The 20,801-nt window shown below is 31.3% G+C and overlaps 2 long non-coding RNA genes across 7 annotated transcripts in view; one reads left to right on the forward strand and one right to left on the reverse strand.

Annotated features, from left to right (window-relative positions):
* LOC128993952 (uncharacterized) overlaps positions 1 to 20,801 on the reverse strand; it is a 61,169-nt gene that overhangs the window by 19,483 nt on the left and 20,885 nt on the right. The gene's annotated exons all lie outside the window — the stretch shown is intronic.
* LOC128993972 (uncharacterized) lies at positions 16,070 to 18,540 on the forward strand. The gene is made up of 3 exons (XR_008490859.1): positions 16,070 to 16,162; positions 16,636 to 16,751; positions 18,470 to 18,540. It is a non-coding gene; the product is annotated as an uncharacterized LOC128993972 (long non-coding RNA).

Below are 20,801 nucleotides of genomic sequence, written 5' to 3' on the forward strand. Positions count from 1 at the left end.
TAAATTTGGGTTTTGCAAAGTGTTTGGCATCGGAGAAAACCCCAATGCAGACGTATAAATAATTATTTTAAGCCAAAAAACAAGGGAGATATGCGTAAATTAGAGTTTTTGGTGGCCATCTGGGCCCCATTTTGGAAGATATGCCCTCAAAACTTAATTTAAGTTAATTTTGAGTGTTTTAATGTGCTTGGCATCTGAAAACCCCCTATATACACGTTTAAACCATTATTTTAGGCCAACTAACAAGGGAGATATGGGGCAAACAGAGTTTTGGCCGCCATCTTGGATACCGCACTTCCGGTTCAAATTTCGCGTTGGCAACAGGCAGATTCGTACTCAGCAGGGTCGAAATACCCTAAAAACGTTGTTTCCCCAATTGTTACATGAAATGCTTCTTGCATTGCCTTTTTTTGAAAACGGGCCTAGTCTATTTAACTTTAACTCGTAACTTGTTGTACAATTTAGTAGCGGTATATTTGAAGCTAGCTTGAGTGGTGGCATAAAGGCACTGATCTATTCTTAAATTATTACAATTCCTTGTGGCATACTTGTGCACATCCTTATTACAAAGTAAAATATCACAGTTGTTTTTAATATATAACAGACATTGAAAGATATAAATACAGGTTAAGGGCATCACAGACAATTTCTTAAATATAGGCTTACAATGACTACGTGGTGGAGCATTACTTAACAGTCTAATGGCTCTTTTTTGTAAACAAATAAGATGTTGGCATGGCTACAATTAGCCCAGAGAATGGCACTATATACTAAATGACAATGAACATAACTAAAATACACAGTTAACAATACATCTGGAGAAACAATTGATTTTAAATTTCTTAAAATAAAAATTCCTTTGGAGAGTTTTGGAGCTATAAAATCAATATGGGAAAACCATTTTAGGTTGCTCTGTATCATCACACCTAAGAATTTGACTGGAGTTTGAGAATTCTTAGAGTTACCATAGGTCATTTCTAGATTTTGAGTTTGTTTATGTTAAGAGACAGCTTATTAGCCTTACACCAGTCGGACATTGTTTTAACAGACTCAGAAATTACACTGTCCTGCATACACTTAGTAGACTTGATATTCAAACACACGTCTGCATACATAAAACATGAAACATCATTACTTTGGACATTAAAAGGTCGTTTACATAAATAATGAAGAGTAGGGGGCCTAAAATGGACCCTTGTGGAACTCCGTGGGGAGTGTGTTTAAGCTCTGACAGTGAATCCTGGAAATAAACAGCCTGGAATCTGTTGCTCAGATATGACTCAATCAAAGACACAGCATTATCACAACAACCAAATGACTTTAGTTTGCCTAGTAAAACACTGTGAGACACAGTGTCAAAGGCCCTTGAGAGATAAAAATTTTTTAAGGAAACACCTTGTTTTCTTTCTATGGCCTCTAGAGTGTCCTGAATGTAATTTAAAACCGCCTCCGTAGTGGATCGGTGCTTGCGGAAACCAAATTGCGCACACAAAAGCAAACCGTTTGAATCCAGAAAGTTAATTATTTGCCATGAAAGCACCCTCTCAATGACAGAGTGGGTACCAAGGCCACAGGCCTATAATTGCTATCATCCAATCTATTACCTTTTTTTAAATATTGGAACTATCTTAGAAATTTTAAGTTTGTCTGGGAAAGTTTTCCCCGTAATACAGGAGTTAATAATGTGTGCAATGACTTCACATAAATAATCACTACCAAACTTTAGAATCTGAGAACTTAAACCAAAAATATCAAGACTGCTGCTGCTGCTTAAAGACAAAAGACGATATGGATAGAACATTTAGTTAAAAACAGATAAGAGTCATGCCCTTTTTTATGGATCGGTGACTGATATCAATAGCTGTTGACCACTGAGACCACACAAACCTAATCACAGAACAATATGAAATTGTCAATTTTTGAAACTATGTTTTTGAATACCAAACAAATACAGGATTTCCATGACTAATAATCTTATATTAGTGGGACCACAAAAAATAGTAGAATCATTTTACACTAGTAATTAGAAGTGTGTGCCGGTCAAGTTAGGATACATGTTAATAATTCTTTGATTCTGTTTTAGATCTTTCCAACTTTTCGTGCGCGTTAAATTTTTCAAGAGGATCACACATGAACTTCCTATACGTAGATGTTGACATCAGGTGCCTTCTGTAAGAATTAGAGGTAATTTTTTTATATTTCCTGTAACTAAATATGTAAAATGGTTTGATAAAAATCAATTGGATGAAAGATATTTAAAAAAACGCAAGTAATACAAATTCAGGTGTCTTATTTGAATTAGCCTGCTTTACTGGGACGTCAGTTCGATGGAGACTTTATCTACGAACAAAGTCATAATCTTTCATTAAATTTAAACCAACCTTTTGGTTTCATGGGATCTTATTTCATGCATTTTGCATTGAAGTGTACATGTAATTTGCAATAATATATTCTATATATAATTCAGTTTTAAAAATCTTTGTACAACTAAATCTAGAGTTCTACTGGACTGATTTTATTAATTAATGGGTCGATGGAAAGCTTAAGTCGTGTAGATTTGCAAATAATTATGAAAGTTTGATTTTATTAGATATTTAAGGTAAAAAAATAAAAAATAAAAAATAATATATTTAAAACTTCTTTTATTCTAGGTTTAGTCCCCTGTCAAATGTACATATACAGGCTCCCGTGTGCTCCTTAATGAGGCAGGTGTGGGAGTAGTCTTAATCTCTTCGTTTGACCTTGGAGAAATACAATTTCGATGGTGGCACTCTTGAAAATAGTGCGTTTGAACGCTGTGGGTAAAAAACAAAATGGCCGCCATCGCAAACTTGTTTTCTTACTTATATCAGTAACCGTTAGAGTTATGAAAATTGTTGATACCAAAATGTAGCTATTTTAAATCTGCACAAAAAAGATTATTACAGTTTTTATGTAGGATCAACCATTCTTTCATAAAACATAATTTTATATTTTTCATAAATAAAATTAATCAGGGTGGATGTAATGTCCCAGGACAGTTAAATATTTCAAAAAGTAATAAAGGGTGTTTCAGTAAAGCGTGATGGGCTATGCAGATTCAGATTCTATGTGCAAAAATAAGAAGAAAATGTTGTATAACATTGTTTCGATTTCGGCTTAGTTAAGCCGAATTCCGCCATTTTGTATTTTTTGAAAATAATTCATAACTCAAAAGCCCTTAGAGATATTTTTATGAAACTTGGTATAAACTTTAAGTCTACAACTATAAACATTCTCCGAAAAAATCTTTGATCAGGCTCTTGGAATTTCAAAATGGCGGCCATTAAAATTCTTTATAGTCAAATTCCATGAAAACCAGCAATTGAAACAAGACTTTGAAACACAATATGTTAAGTCCTTTTTATTACAAATCGAACGACACTTTATTTGCGAAAATCGGATTATAAATAAAAAAGTTATGTTACTTTTATTATGTTTTTGTCACTAGTTTCTATGGAATTTAACTTTGTGATTTCAAAATGACTGCCATTTTGATAACTACTATTTATAATAAAAGTTACATAACTTTTTTATTTATTATCCGATTTTCGCAAATAAAGTGTCATTCGATTTGTAATAAAAAGGACTTTAAATAATGTGTTGCAAAATTTTGTTTTAATACCTGGTTTTCATGGAATTTGACTTTAAACGTTTTAAATGGCGGCCATTTTGTTTTTACCCACAGCGTCCAAACGCACCATTTCCAAGAGTGCCACCATCGAAATTGTATTTCTTAAAGGTCAAACGAAGAGATTAAGACTACTTCCACACCTGCCTCATCAAGGAGCACACGGGTGTACATTTGACAGTGGACTAGGTTTATATTTTCAATTTTATATTTGTAGCCAACTTTAGGCTGCCTGTATTGAGTATATTCAAGAAATTCATAATAGTAATTTGTAGGAAATTTTATTCTCTTTCAGAATATCACCTTCCACTTTGGTCGATTTCCTCGCCGTTTCAAAGTTATTTGCAAAAACGTTAAACAACCTCCAGGTTTATAGTAGTGAGAAAATACTGAATTAAAGATGTCGTTGTTAAACTTTGTACAATTAAATCTACAGTTCTACTGAACTGATTTTATTAATTAATAGGTCATTGGACAGCCTTATTTGTGGAGATTTGCAAATAATTATGAAAGTACTGTTGAGGTTGCAAGCAAGATCGTTCGGCTATAAATCGATGATAAAAACTCCATTTTTTGAACAATTTGTGTAGGTCGTGATTTGGCTGCGTGCTTTAATGAAATGGAAGCTGGTATTTCAATGAAGGTTCTTAGGTCAAAACAAATAGAATAACGTAATTAGAATTAAGTAAATGTATCTAAAACTAAATTCCATATCCAAGATATAATCAAATTTATATTTTCTGATTGAGCGATACAGTATCTTGAACTTAACTTTAACTTAATTAAAACTATCAATATCTCAAGTGAAAGCCTTTGAAGTATTTTAAGACCAAGACATATAAAATAACTTAAATAAAATTAGAGTTACGTATCATTGATAGGTAGGTAGGTACTAAAACGATTGTATTTATTGTTGATTCGTGATTCAGCAGTGTGCTTTAGGTAGTCCGATCTTAATAATCAATAGCTCAAATGAAAGCTGGTATTTCACTAAGGTTTTTAGACCAAAATGTATAATGTAATTAGAACTGCTGGAATACATCTCTAATTGAAGAGAAAAAAATTCTTTCGTCGAGTAATACATTAGATAATAAAATAAATGATGATGCTTGATGACAAATATGTGCTTGCACAGCTTTATTTTAAGACCAAAATTATGAAAATCGGGCAGGTAGAAGAGCCCTCCTGTAAACCATCGCCCGCCTGCGAAACATTGAACTCGAAAAAACCAAATTTAACTCCCATAAGAAATGTACAGGGAGGCAGTTAGTGCATAACTCTAAATATACGTCAAAATGAATGCCGATGCTTGATGGCAAATCCGCGGTACGTCCATACCTTTAGTGTAAGGCCAAAATTATGAAAATCGGTCGGGTAGAAGAGCTAACCCAACTACGAAAAAAACAACCAATTATTTTTATAGATGGCAGTAATTGGTTTACCAGTATGCATAATCTAAACACGAAACATGTGTTAATAATTCAACAGTTTATTGTTATATTGTTATCTAATTAATTTTTCTTTGATTAAATGTTGTTGTTAACAATTTGCATTTATGTTTAAAGTGTGTTCCTTATGTCAAATGTGTGATTCTAATGTTATGTGTTTAAACTGTACCATTAATATTATTGAGTAAAGTGGTGTATGGATTTCATAACCATTATTTTACTAGAGACCGTTGTATTTAACCACAACGACACTGTTGCTAGTTACATATAATATACAACATTTCAGTTTAGTATGTAAATAGATACCAAATAGATATAGGGTAATTTAAAAGGCAATATTGGAATATCTTTGTAATTATAAACTCACAAAATCTAATTTTTAGATGATGTTTGCTAACTTGGACTTTGCTATTACAGGTTTAGAGTTGCTGTCATACCAAAGGTAGGAACTTTCCTTTTGTGTGCATTATATGTTCTGCCATCGTTCATCGGATTGAGTCTTCGCTTCGCTGAAGAAATCCCCGTCGTTTAGTTTTAGGTGAATACCAAAGAGGTTAGGGATGGTTAGAGTTATCACAGATAACTAAATTCATTTTATTAAAATTTTGATTGGATCAGGGATTTTCAGGTTTTTTTTATTATACAGTTTTAGGTGAAATTTTACTTAATCTTCTCGTGAACTGTATAGCCATATGCTTTTAGAACAGATTAGGGATTTTCAGGTTTATTTTTTAGATAGTGTTAGGTGAAATTTTACCATATTTTTTCATGAATAGGGTAGCCACAGGCTTTTAGAACAGATTAGATTTTTTTAGGTTTTTTAAAGTATATAGTGTTAGGTCAAGTTTTACTATATCATCTCATGAATAGAATAGCCATAAGTCCTAGGACAGAATAGATATTTTCAGGTTCTTTTTATCAGGTAGAGAGTTAGGAAGATAATTAAGATATTATTACAGTAGCCTACAAAGGCTTTATAGCTATGATAGGTTAGTGCCAGGCCATCCTCTACGAGACATCTTCGAGAGCAGATCTTCAAATTCAAGACGCTTAATTATTTGTTTGTTTTGTATGTGTGTGTACTTATATTTACTTCCATGTCCATTTTTAAATAATCTGATATTGTTGCACGAACATAGTGATGAACATCACTTTACGCGATTTCAGATATAAGTTATGAAGATGGATGTTTGTGTTGATTGTTAATATTAGTTAAAAAAAAACCAGAAGAAGAACAAGAAGAGGAAGAAAATCACACATAAAAAGTTACTGGTAAGTTGTGTAGTTATTCAAAAGTTCAAAGTTTATTGATTCCTAAAATATGTAGCATACTGTACATATATTTTTATTATTAGATATTTTTTCCTTTAACTAGGTGTTATTGATACGCCTTCTTTAAGTTTATTTTGTATTAAGTTATTTATTAAGTAATTTTTCAGTAGCCTGGTAAAAGTTTAATGTCCGGTTTCAAATCATCTGATATTGTTGCATGGACATAGTGATGAACGTTGATTTGACGCGATTTCAGATATGAGTCATAAAGTTGGATAGTTTGAGTTGATTGTTAATATTAGTTAAAAGAACCAGAAGAAGAAGATTAAGGAAATCACAAATAAAAAAACGAGGTAAGTTGTGTAGTTTTTCGTAAATTACAATTTTATTGATTCCTCAAATGTTGCATACTGTACATATATTTTTATTATTAGATATTTTTTCCTTTGAATAGGTGTTATTAATACGCCTTCTTTAAGTTAAGGAATAATTGAAAGATATACATATATTTTGTATTAAGTTATTTATTAAGTCATTTTTCAGTAGCCTGGTAAAAGTTTAATGTCCAGTTTCAAATCGTCTGATATTGTTGTACGGACATAGTGATGAACGTTGATTTGACGCGATTTCAGATATGAGTCATAAAGTTGGATAGTTTGAGTTGATTGTTAATATTAGTTAAAAGAACCAGAAGAAGAAGATTAAGGAAATCACAAATAAAAAAGTGGTAAGTTGTGTAGTTTTTCGTAAATTACAATTTTATTGATTCCTCAAATGTTGCATACTGTACATATATTTTTATTATTAGATATTTTTTCCTTTAATTAGGTGTTATTAATACACCTTCTTTAAGTTAAGGAATAATTGAAGGATATACGTATATTTTGTATTAAGTTATTTATTACCGAGTCATTTTTCAGTAGCCTGGTAAAAGTTTAATGTCCAGTTTCAAATCGTCTGATATTGTTGCACGGACATAGTGATGAACGTTGATTTGACGCGATTTCAGATATGAGTCATAAAGTTGGATAGTTTGAGTTGATTGTTAATATTAGTTATAAGAACCAGAAGAAGAAGAAGAAGATTAAGGAAATCACAAATAAAAAAGTGGTAAGTTGTGTAGTTTTTTGTAAATTCCAATTTTTTCCTCAAATGTTGCATACTGTACATATATTTTTTCCTTTAACTAGGTGTTATTAATATGCCTTCTTTAAGTTAGGGAATAATTATAGGATATACATATATTTTGTATTAAGTTATTTATTAAGTCATTTTTCAGTAGCCTGGTACAAGTTTAATGTCCAGTTTCAAATCATCTGATATTGTTGCACGGACATAGTGATGAACGTTGATTTTGCGCGATTTCAGGTATGAGTCATAAAGTTGGATAGTTTGAGTTGATTGTTAATATTAGTTATAAGAACCAGAAGAAGAAGAAGAAGATTAAGGAAATCACAAATAAAAAAGTGGTAAGTTGTGTAGTTTTTTGTAAATTCCAATTTTTTCCTCAAATGTTGCATACTGTACATATTTTTTTTCCTTTAACTAGGTGTTATTAATATGCCTTCTTTAAGTTAGGGAATAATTATAGGATATACATATATTTTGTATTAAGTTATTTATTAAGTCATTTTTCAGTAGCCTGATAAAAGTTTAATGTCCAGTTTCAAATCATCTGATATTGTTGCACGGACATAGTGATGAACGTTGATTTGACGCGATTTCAGGTATGAGTCATAAAGTTGGATAGTTTGAGTTGATTGTTAATATTAGTTAAAAGAACCAGAAGAAGAAGATTAAGGAAATCACAAATAAAAAAGTGGTAAGTTGTGTAGTTTTTCGTAAATTACAATTTTATTGATTCCTCAAATGTTGCATACTGTACATATATTTTTATTATTAGATATTTTTTCCTTTAATTAGGTGTTATTAATACACCTTCTTTAAGTTAAGGAATAATTGAAGGATATACGTATATTTTGTATTAAGTTATTTATTACCGAGTCATTTTTCAGTAGCCTGGTAAAAGTTTAATGTCCAGTTTCAAATCGTCTGATATTGTTGTACGGACATAGTGATGAACATTGATTTGACGCGATTTCAGATATGAGTCATAAAGTTGGATAGTTTGAGTTGATTGTTAATATTAGTTATAAGAACCAGAAGAAGAAGAAGAAGATTAAGGAAATCACAAATAAAAAAACGTGGTAAGTTGTGTAGTTTTTCGTAAATTACAATTTTATTGATTCCTCAAATGTTGCATACTGTACATATATTTTTATTATTAGATATTTTTTCCTTTAAATAGGTGTTATTAATACGCCTTCTTTAAGTTAAGGAATAATTGAAGGATATACGTATATTTTGTATTAAGTTATTTATTACCGAGTCATTTTTCAGTAGCCTGGTAAAAGTTTAATGTCCAGTTTCAAATCGTCTGATATTGTTGCACGGACATAGTGATGAACGTTGATTTGACGCGATTTCAGATATGAGTCATAAAGTTGGATAGTTTGAGTTGATTGTTAATATTAGTTATAAGAACCAGAAGAAGAAGAAGAAGATTAAGGAAATCACAAATAAAAAAGTGGTAAGTTGTGTAGTTTTTTGTAAATTCCAATTTTTTCCTCAAATGTTGCATACTGTACATATATTTTTTCCTTTAACTAGGTGTTATTAATACGCCTTCTTTAAGTTAGGGAATAATTGTAGGATATACATATATTTTGTATTAAGTTATTTATTAAGTCATTTTTCAGTAGCCTGGTAAAAGTTTAATGTCCAGTTTTAAATCATCTGATATTGTTGCACGGACATAGTGATGAACGTTGATTTGACGCGATTTCAGATATGAGTCATAAAGTTGGATAGTTTGAGTTGATTGTTAATATTAGTTAAAAGAACCAGAAGAAGAAGATTAAGGAAATCACAAATAAAAAAGTGGTAAGTTGTGTAGTTTTTCGTAAATTACAATTTTATTGATTCCTCAAATGTTGCATACTGTACATATATTTTTATTATTAGATATTTTTTCCTTTAAATAGGTGTTATTAATACGCCTTCTTTAAGTTAAGGAATAATTGAAGGATATACGTATATTTTGTATTAAGTTATTTATTACCGAGTCATGTTTCAGTAGCCTGGTAAAAGTTTAATGTCCAGTTTCAAATCGTCTGATATTGTTGCACGGACATAGTGATGAACGTTGATTTGACGCGATTTCAGATATGAGTCATAAAGTTGGATAGTTTGAGTTGATTGTTAATATTAGTTATAAGAACCAGAAGAAGAAGAAGAAGATTAAGGAAATCACAAATAAAAAAGTTAAGTATTTTTTTGTAAATTCCAATTTTATTGATTTCTCAAATGTTGCATACTGTAGGCCTACATATATTTTTATTATTAGATATTTTTTCCTTTAACTAGGTGTTATTAATATGCCTCCTTTAGTTAGGGAATAATTGTAGGATATACATATATTTTGTATTAAGTTATTTATTAAGTCATTTTTCAGTAGCCTGGTAAAAGTTTAATGTCCAGTTTCAAATCATCTGATATTGTTGCACGGACATAGTGATGAACGTTGATTTGACGCGATTTCAGATATGAGTCATAAAGTTGGATAGTTTGAGTTGATTGTTAATATTAGTTAAAAGAACCAGAAGAAGAAGATTAAGGAAATCACAAATAAAAAAACGAGGTAAGTTGTGTAGTTTTTCGTAAATTACAATTTTATTGATTCCTCAAATGTTGCATACTGTACATATATTTTTATTATTAGATATTTTTTCCTTTAAATAGGTGTTATTAATACGCCTTCTTTAAGTTAAGGAATAATTGAAAGATATACATATATTTTGTATTAAGTTATTTATTAAGTCATTTTTCAGTAGCCTGGTAAAAGTTTAATGTCCAGTTTTAAATCATCTGATATTGTTGCACGGACATAGTGATGAACGTTGATTTGACGCGATTTCAGATATGAGTCATAAAGTTGGATAGTTTGAGTTGATTGTTAATATTAGTTAAAAGAACCAGAAGAAGAAGATTAAGGAAATCACAAATAAAAAAGTGGTAAGTTGTGTAGTTTTTCGTAAATTACAATTTTATTGATTCCTCAAATGTTGCATACTGTACATATATTTTTATTATTAGATATTTTTTCCTTTAAATAGGTGTTATTAATACGCCTTCTTTAAGTTAAGGAATAATTGAAAGATATACATATATTTTGTATTAAGTTATTTATTAAGTCATTTTTCAGTAGCCTGGTAAAAGTTTAATGTCCAGTTTTAAATCATCTGATATTGTTGCACGGACATAGTGATGAACGTTGATTTGACGCGATTTCAGATATGAGTCATAAAGTTGGATAGTTTGAGTTGATTGTTAATATTAGTTAAAAGAACCAGAAGAAGAAGATTAAGGAAATCACAAATAAAAAAGTGGTAAGTTGTGTAGTTTTTTGTAAATTCCAATTTTTTCCTCAAATGTTGCATACTGTACATATTTTTTTTCCTTTAACTAGGTGTTATTAATATGCCTTCTTTAAGTTAGGGAATAATTATAGGATATACATATATTTTGTATTAAGTTATTTATTAAGTCATTTTTCAGTAGCCTGGTAAAAGTTTAATGTCCAGTTTCAAATCATCTGATATTGTTGCACGGACATAGTGATGAACGTTGATTTGACGCGATTTCAGGTATGAGTCATAAAGTTGGATAGTTTGAGTTGATTGTTAATATTAGTTAAAAGAACCAGAAGAAGAAGATTAAGGAAATCACAAATAAAAAAGTGGTAAGTTGTGTAGTTTTTGTAAATTACAATTTTATTGATTCCTCAAATGATGCATACTGTACATATATTTTTATTATTAGATATTTTTTCCTTTAAATAGGTGTTATTAATACGCTTTCTTTAAGTTAAGGAATAATTGAAGGATATACGTATATTTTGTATTAAGTTATTTATTACCGAGTCATTTTTCAGTAGCCTGGTAAAAGTTTAATGTCCAGTTTCAAATCGTCTGATATTGTTGTACGGACATAGTGATGAACATTGATTTGACGCGATTTCAGATATGAGTCATAAAGTTGGATAGTTTGAGTTGATTGTTAATATTAGTTATAAGAACCAGAAGAAGAAGAAGAAGATTAAGGAAATCACAAATAAAAAAACGTGGTAAGTTGTGTAGTTTTTCGTAAATTACAATTTTATTGATTCCTCAAATGTTGCATACTGTACATATATTTTTATTATTAGATATTTTTTCCTTTAAATAGGTGTTATTAATACGCCTTCTTTAAGTTAAGGAATAATTGAAGGATATACGTATATTTTGTATTAAGTTATTTATTACCGAGTCATTTTTCAGTAGCCTGGTAAAAGTTTAATGTCCAGTTTCAAATCATCTGATATTGTTGCACGGACATAGTGATGAACGTTGATTTGACGCGATTTTAGATATGAGTCATAAAGTTGGATAGTTTGAGTTGATTGTTAATATTAGTTATAAGAACCAGAAGAAGAAGAAGAAGATTAAGGAAATCACAAATAAAAAAGTGGTAAGTTGTGTAGTTTTTTGTAAATTCCAATTTTTTCCTCAAATGTTGCATACTGTACATATATTTTTTCCTTTAACTAGGTGTTATTAATACGCCTTCTTTAAGTTAGGGAATAATTGTAGGATATACATATATTTTGTATTAAGTTATTTATTAAGTCATTTTTCAGTAGCCTGGTAAAAGTTTAATGTCCAGTTTTAAATCATCTGATATTGTTGCACGGACATAGTGATGAACGTTGATTTGACGCGATTTCAGATATGAGTCATAAAGTTGGATAGTTTGAGTTGATTGTTAATATTAGTTAAAAGAACCAGAAGAAGAAGATTAAGGAAATCACAAATAAAAAAGTGGTAAGTTGTGTAGTTTTTCGTAAATTACAATTTTATTGATTCCTCAAATGTTGCATACTGTACATATATTTTTATTATTAGATATTTTTTCCTTTAAATAGGTGTTATTAATACGCCTTCTTTAAGTTAAGGAATAATTGAAGGATATACGTATATTTTGTATTAAGTTATTTATTACCGAGTCATGTTTCAGTAGCCTGGTAAAAGTTTAATGTCCAGTTTCAAATCGTCTGATATTGTTGCACGGACATAGTGATGAACGTTGATTTGACGCGATTTCAGATATGAGTCATAAAGTTGGATAGTTTGAGTTGATTGTTAATATTAGTTATAAGAACCAGAAGAAGAAGAAGAAGATTAAGGAAATCACAAATAAAAAAGTTAAGTATTTTTTTGTAAATTCCAATTTTATTGATTTCTCAAATGTTGCATACTGTAGGCCTACATATATTTTTATTATTAGATATTTTTTCCTTTAACTAGGTGTTATTAATATGCCTCCTTTAGTTAGGGAATAATTGTAGGATATACATATATTTTGTATTAAGTTATTTATTAAGTCATTTTTCAGTAGCCTGGTAAAAGTTTAATGTCCAGTTTCAAATCATCTGATATTGTTGCACGGACATAGTGATGAACGTTGATTTGACGCGATTTCAGATATGAGTCATAAAGTTGGATAGTTTGAGTTGATTGTTAATATTAGTTAAAAGAACCAGAAGAAGAAGATTAAGGAAATCACAAATAAAAAAACGAGGTAAGTTGTGTAGTTTTTCGTAAATTACAATTTTATTGATTCCTCAAATGTTGCATACTGTACATATATTTTTATTATTAGATATTTTTTCCTTTAAATAGGTGTTATTAATACGCCTTCTTTAAGTTAAGGAATAATTGAAAGATATACATATATTTTGTATTAAGTTATTTATTAAGTCATTTTTCAGTAGCCTGGTAAAAGTTTAATGTCAAGTTTTAAATCATCTGATATTGTTGCACGGACATAGTGAGTGATGAACGTTGATTTGACGCGATTTCAGATATGAGTCATAAAGTTGGATAGTTTGAGTTGATTGTTAATATTAGTTAAAAGAACCAGAAGAAGAAGATTAAGGAAATCACAAATAAAAAAGTGGTAAGTTGTGTAGTTTTTTGTAAATTCCAATTTTTTCCTCAAATGTTGCATACTGTACATATATTTTTTCCTTTAACTAGGTGTTATTAATATGCCTTCTTTAAGTTAGGGAATAATTATAGGATATACATATATTTTGTATTAAGTTATTTATTAAGTCATTTTTCAGTAGCCTGGTAAAAGTTTAATGTCCAGTTTCAAATCATCTGATATTGTTGCACGGACATAGTGATGAACGTTGATTTGACGCGATTTCAGGTATGAGTCATAAAGTTGGATAGTTTGAGTTGATTGTTAATATTAGTTAAAAGTTCCAGAAAAAGAAGAAGAAGATTAAGGAAATCACAAATAAAAAAATGAGGTAAGTTGTGTTGTTTTTCGTAAATTACAATTTTATTGATTCCTCAAATGTTGCATACTGTACATATATTTTTATTATTAGATACTTTTTCCTTTAAATAGGTTTTATTAATACGCCTGGAATAATTGAAAGATATACATATATTTTGTATTAAGTTATTTATTAAGTCATTTTTCAGTAGCCTGGTAAAAGTTTAATGTCCAGTTTTAAATCATCTGATATTGTTGTACGGACATAGTGATGAACGTTGATTTGACGCGATTTCAGATATGAGTCATAAAGTTGGATAGTTTGAGTTGATTGTTAATATTAGTTATAAGAACCAGAAGAAGAAGAAGAAGATTAAGGAAATCACAAATAAAAAAGTGGTAAGTTGTGTAGTTTTTTGTAAATTCCAATTTTTTCCTTTAACTAGGTGTTATTAATACGCCTTCTTTAAGTTAGGGAATAATTGAAGGATATACGTATATTTTGTATTAAGTTATTTATTACCGAGTCATTTTTCAGTAGCCTGGTAAAAGTTTAATGTCCAGTTTCAAATCATCTGATATTGTTGCACGGACATAGTGATGAACGTTGATTTGACGCGATTTCAGATATGAGTCATAAAGTTGGATAGTTTGAGTTGATTGTTAATATTAGTTAAAAGAACCAGAAAAAGAAGAAGAAGATTAAGGAAATCACAAATAAAAAAACGAGGTAAGTTGTGTAGTTTTTCGAAAATTACAATTTTATTGATTCCTCAAATGTTGCATACTGTACATATATTTTTATTATTAGATATTTTTTCCTTTAAATAGGTGTTATTAATACGCCTTCTTTAAGTTAAGGAATAATTGAAGGATATACGTATATTTTGTATTAAGTTATTTATTACCGAGTCATTTTTCAGTAGCCTGGTAAAAGTTTAATGTCCAGTTTCAAATCGTCTGATATTGTTGCACGGACATAGTGATGAACGTTGATTTGACGCGATTGCAGATATGAGTCATAAAGTTGGATAGTTTGAGTTGATTGTTAATATTAGTTAAAAGAACCAGAAAAAGAAGAAGAAGATTAAGGAAATCACAAATAAGACAGTGGTAAGTTGTGTAGTTTTTTGTAAATTCCAATTTTATTGATTTCTCAAATGTTGCTTACTGTACATATATTTTTATTATTAGATATTTTTTCCTTTAACTAGGTGTTATTAATATGCCTCCTTTAGTTAGGGAATAATTGTAGGATATACATATATTTTGTATTAAGTTATTTATTAAGTCATTTTTCACTAGCCTGGTAAAAGTTTAATGTCCAGTTTCAAATCATCTGATATTGTTGCACGGACATAGTGATGAACGTTGATTTGACGCGATTTCAGATATGAGTCATAAAGTTGGATAGTTTGAGTTGATTGTTAATATTAGTTAAAAGAACCAGAAAAAGAAGAAGAAGATTAAGGAAATCACAAATTAAAAAACGTGGTAAGTTGTGTAGTTTTTCGTAAATTACAATTTTATTGATTCCTCAAATGTTGCATACTGTAAATATATTTTTATTATTAGATATTTTTTCCTTTAAATAGGTGTTATTAATACGCCTTCTTTAAGTTAAGGAATAATTGTAGGATATACATATATTTTGTATTAAGTTATTTTTTAAGTAATTTTGAGTAGCCTGGTAAAAGTTTAAGAAGTTTAACCATGAAAAGCCATTATATAACTCTTATCTACTTAGGCAAAGCCAGTAAATAGGGAATCATTTACGCCTGCAGCAGAGGGGGACATCAATCGACCAAAAACTAGATTCCTATGTAAGGTTTTGCATTATTAAACTTCTAAGATTCTTACCAGGGGTGGCAAGGAGGGATAAATGGGCTTCGGCCCTCAAATTATTTCAAAACTCATATCGTAAGATATATTTGATAAAATTCAAAATTTTTTTGGAGTTTTGAAAACAGTTTCTGATTAGTAATTGACACCTCAAGCTTGTGTTATGGCCCTACCACAGTACGGTAATATTGTTGTATAAACAGGAGGCCCTTCACCTGAACATGGCCGAGGGAGCGCTTGTGTGTAGAGAGAAGAGTTAGATAAAAATAATTGTGTCTGGGCCTCTTCTCCCTACCACGGGTGTTCTTTATCCAAAGTATCCTTGAACGTATTCCAACCCACTAAAGTCAAATGCCACTAAATGAAGAATTTCAGGTAAATAGAAGTAAGTTTTGGCCAAGATAGGATTACTTTTAATAGTTTGTTGATCCTGTTTCAGATCTCTCCGATTGTAGCGGGTGAACTTTCCTGAGAAAATCTCACAGCAAGTAATTCAACTACTTCCAAGTATGAACTTCCCGCTTCGAGAAGCTGTTAATATCAGCTGTCTTTTTATCATTTGCAGGTAGTTTTTTACATATCTAATAACTAAATGGTTAAATTGATAAGAATACGATACTCAATGGATTTACGTTACGACGTACATGCTATGTAAACGTAACTACACAGCGCTCCCAGTGGTGTGTGCCATAACCTATGGTAACCGCAGCTCGGCTGACAGTTTATATTTAATTGTTTTAGTCTATGAAGATACACAATGGATTTACAGATCAGCATTACTAATTAAACAGTAAACATATATGTTGATAAATCGATGTATAATTTGGAAAAATAAACTAACAAATAAAATAGATCTCATGATAGATTTAGATTACCTAACTGAGTACTGGCGTTTGTCCAGAATAATCAGTAAATCCTATATAAATCAAAGATATAATAAATTAAATTCTAGACTTGGTTGATTTTACAAGAAACTTATAGGTATATTTAATCATAATTGTGTTAATCCTTTTAACCCCTTGATGTGCCTTGTTGCAGGAATATCACCGTGGTGTGCTGCTGTCTGCCAATCGTACCAAAAGCATAGCATGGGATTTAACACAGCTGTATATTCTGCCCCACGTCAGGCTCCTTGAACAGTTTTGTCCCTTAAGGTAACTATCTTACAAATGATTTACTACTTAAAACAAAGAAATTAATAGTTGCTAAATACATAGCCACTTTAAATGGTATCTTATATTTTTTAAGGTTCTTGCTATATTGAGCTTATCTGTTTCTATATGAGGTTCAAGAAGAATCTTGTCAGTGGTAAAGCAAAAGGCTAAACTACATAAATACTCAGGGCTATATTTCCCTAACAGCGGACACGGCAGTTGCGGGGACCTTGGCCTAGGAGGGGGCCCATCTTTTTTTTATAAATTAAGTTCACTGATATAATCTGTTTTTCCGCTGTTGAGAGAGACGTTGATAATCGATAATGTCCACATGGTCGCGGGAAAAAGATAAGAATTTCGCTTCATTTGCTGAAAACGATGATGATCTCCATATGACCGTGGGAGATGATTACCACTTTGCCGCAGTAGCGGGAGGCAATTACTATGTCCACACATTTGTCCATACGACCGTGGGCGACGATATAATGATTTCTACACAGCTGCGAGGGGTGATCAGAATTTGACCTCCCCGGCTATCGCGCAAGACAATATTAATGTCCACACGAGTGCAGAAAAAGATCAGAATTTTGCCTCATACACGGTAGACGATGATAATTTCCCCAAGACGGCGGGATTATTTCATATATTGCCATGATAATGGAAGACGATAATAATGTCTACACGGCCGTGGAAAATAGTCGGAATTTTGCCTACAGGACTGCGAGGATGATCAGAAGATTACCACAATCGCATGCAAATACAATCACTATTTTTTTATTTACAATTTTTTGTCGCTCCCCAAAAAAGCCAATTGCCTCGCACCTTATATCGGCCTGCACATTCCAATTAGTAAACCAATGGATCTTATGAGCGCTTGCCCACTGTACTACAGTCTAACAACCACATCATTCTGTCGTGGTGCATTTGTCCACTGAATCTGTGCTCGCAATGGCGTACATGATTAAATGGGCGTTCACCCACACCACAATTTTTTTGTCGGATGTCGTGCGTTCTCCTTAATATTCCTAGTTCTCGTTGCACCTTCTCTCTGTGCACTTTGCATACTGCGTTTGTTTTTTGGAGTGAATAGTGACAGTTGTGAGTGGAAATGGAATCAAATGAATTATCGTATAGATCGAAAATAGCAACTGAAGTGATAATCGACAATGATGATTTGATTTAATTAGGGGAAGCAAACCCAGTACTGTGGGATACAACTTTAAACTATTATAAGGACAGAAATTAAACGAAAGATGCGTGGAAACTAGTTTGCTCTGCTCTGAGAGAGGATTTTGAACAATTGGAGGGTAAAGAAAAAAAAGTTGTTTTTTTACTCAATTAATAACTTGATTAATTGGGTGAATCCAGTACTTCCACTCAATCCTACGCTGCCTAATTCTGCGCCACATTGCAACATCACGTAAAGGATTCATTGTTTTACTATTTTTGATATAGAACCACTGTTAATACATTGCACAATACACACTCACTCGTCCACAGCTACCGAGCAACTGGTCATTTACCCGATAAAAATACAGTAAAAAACAGTAAACATGCAATTGTACATAAATAAACTGATTTATAAATTGGAAAAATAAACTAACAATTAAATAAGATCAAATGATAAATAATTCTAGACTTGGTTGATTTCACAAGAAACGTATATAATTAATTGTAATTGTGTTAATCCTTTAACCCCGTGATGTGCCTTGTTTCAGGAATATCACAGTGGTGTGCTGGTGTCTGCCAATCAAAAGTGTAGCATGGGATTTAATGCAGCTGGATTCTGCCCCACGTCAGGCTACTCGAACACTTTTGTCCCTTGAGGTAACTATCTTACAAATGATTTACTATTTAAAACAAAGAAATTAATAGTTTTTTATTAGTTGCTATAGCCACTTTAAATGGTATCTTATATTTTTTAAGGTTCTTGCTATATTGAGCTTATCTGTTTCCTGTATGAGGTTTGAGAACAATCTTCTTGTTACAAGTAGAATTCAAAATATATTTCTAACAGTGCATTTAGAGTGGAGTCAACATTTTAGTAGCCCCAGTTACCAAGCTTTTGTGTTTTAAAAAAATACACAAATACCAGCTGCCTTGAAGCAAAACAGCTGTTAGATTAGAACCCTATTTGCGACATGCCACTTCAATGGCTGTGGCCTGGAGTTAAAGGGGAATGTAAAAGAATATTACAATAAAATTTTTAAATTACCTGTATCCGTCATGTTTGTAGTTAATTGACTACAGCCGTTTCGAGTTGTAAAAACATATCTTCAGGTCAAACGTACATTGATTTATTCCATGGTCGTGATAAGGTTTAAAGTTCACAGAAATAACACATACACATACTTGAAACATTAAACATAAATTGGTCAATACAAAAAATACAAAAACGCCTATGACCTACCTTCTACCGGCACCGTATGTGTCCGATGTCTATTACGCATTTTTCGTATTTTTTGTTTTGGCTAATTTATGTTTAATATTTCGTGTATGTCTATGTGTTATTTTTGTGAACTTTAAACCTTGTGACGACCATTCCATGGAATAAATTAATGTACATTTGACCTGAAGATGTGTTTTTACAACACAAAACGGCTGTACTCAATTAACTACAAACCAGGATCACTTGACGGATACAGGTAATTTAAACCTTTTATTGTAATATTCTTTTATCCAGAGGCTATAGGCTACCATAAAAATGAAAAGAATATTCATTAAAAGAGACTATGTACAATTAGTTAGGTCCCAGGTCCTACTATCAGAGTAGCGGTGGTTAGATATGCGACACATGTATTATGAGTGACTTATCAGTATTCTAAGTATCAGGTAGTATGTCCCTGATACTATTGATGATGTTGTCTTTCTTCTGTTAAGATGTAGGGAGAGTACTAGTTGCCGACTTGGACCTGCTCTGTGTCGCCGTCACAGGAACAGTATAACCACAGGCTGTACAGACCGACTCGCCACTCTGAACGACTTTGGAAAGCAAAGTATTGGAACATGCTCTGTTTATTTCTAATCTTTTTTGTATTAAACTCCGTTTACAAAATTTTGGTGGTTATAGGGGGTTCTTTAAATTTAACTCTAATAAAATTTAATTCAATTTAATTTAATTTATAAATTTAATTCTTTAATTTCTTTATTTTTGTCTATTGAAAATTCATTAGACTTGACTTGACGAAAAAGTATATTTTTAACTGAGATAAAACTACAATGAATGAACATTAAAAGTATAAGTGTATTTATTATTTATTTATTTATTCATGCAACAAAAGATTATAAACAAAATACATTTCATACAAAGCTTCAAACGCCTCAGTAGGCTTGTCTGCAGCTATAGATAGAGTCCAGTTCAAAGTCCATTCACAAAATGCCAGTCACTTGTCAGACAGATGTCAATAAGCTTAACCGCTTAATCAGCTGTAACATACATTAAGAGAAAAGTAGTAGGGAAACCCAGAAAAACTTCCCCTTAAACTGCCTGCATTTTGTCAACGGACTAAAGTGATGTGATTATTGTTTGTATTAAATTATTGTTTGGTACCGGTACTGTGTTGTCCATTCATGTAAGGCAAGCATATAAAAAATATGCTATACTCAAACACCGTTTGCACAGAGTGTTCCGTTTTTTGTTTGTAACAATATTTTGGTGCTAGATTTAATTAAATAGAATCGGAAAAATTCACAGATGTATGACTGGAATGGAGGAGCTACGAAAAGGTTAATACAGCGCTGTGCCTCAATAACTCCCAATACCCTTTCCTAACCCACCCGAAATAACAAGACTGGATCGTAGTCTCCTCTATTCCGAGTTAGAGCTCTGAGAGGTAAAATATAAACAATAAGTAAAATGTTTAGGGAGATAACTGGCTAAGCCTAGATTGCCTTGTTTAGAGAATAGCCGGCTCTCTAACCCAGGCTACTGAGCCAGAGTTTATGTTTTTTTCATTATTCTTTTTTTATTTTGTGTAACTTGTTACACAAGTAGTTTTGGGTTACCCATGTCTTTTATGTAAAATAATCATTTGTACGGTCTCATGTAGC

The sequence above is a fragment of the Macrosteles quadrilineatus genome, unplaced genomic scaffold (assembly GCF_028750875.1).
Source record: "Macrosteles quadrilineatus isolate MER2022 unplaced genomic scaffold, UCM_ALF_1.0 Scaffold_1__1_contigs__length_201487025, whole genome shotgun sequence".
Taxonomy (NCBI): Eukaryota; Metazoa; Arthropoda; class Insecta; order Hemiptera; family Cicadellidae; genus Macrosteles; species Macrosteles quadrilineatus.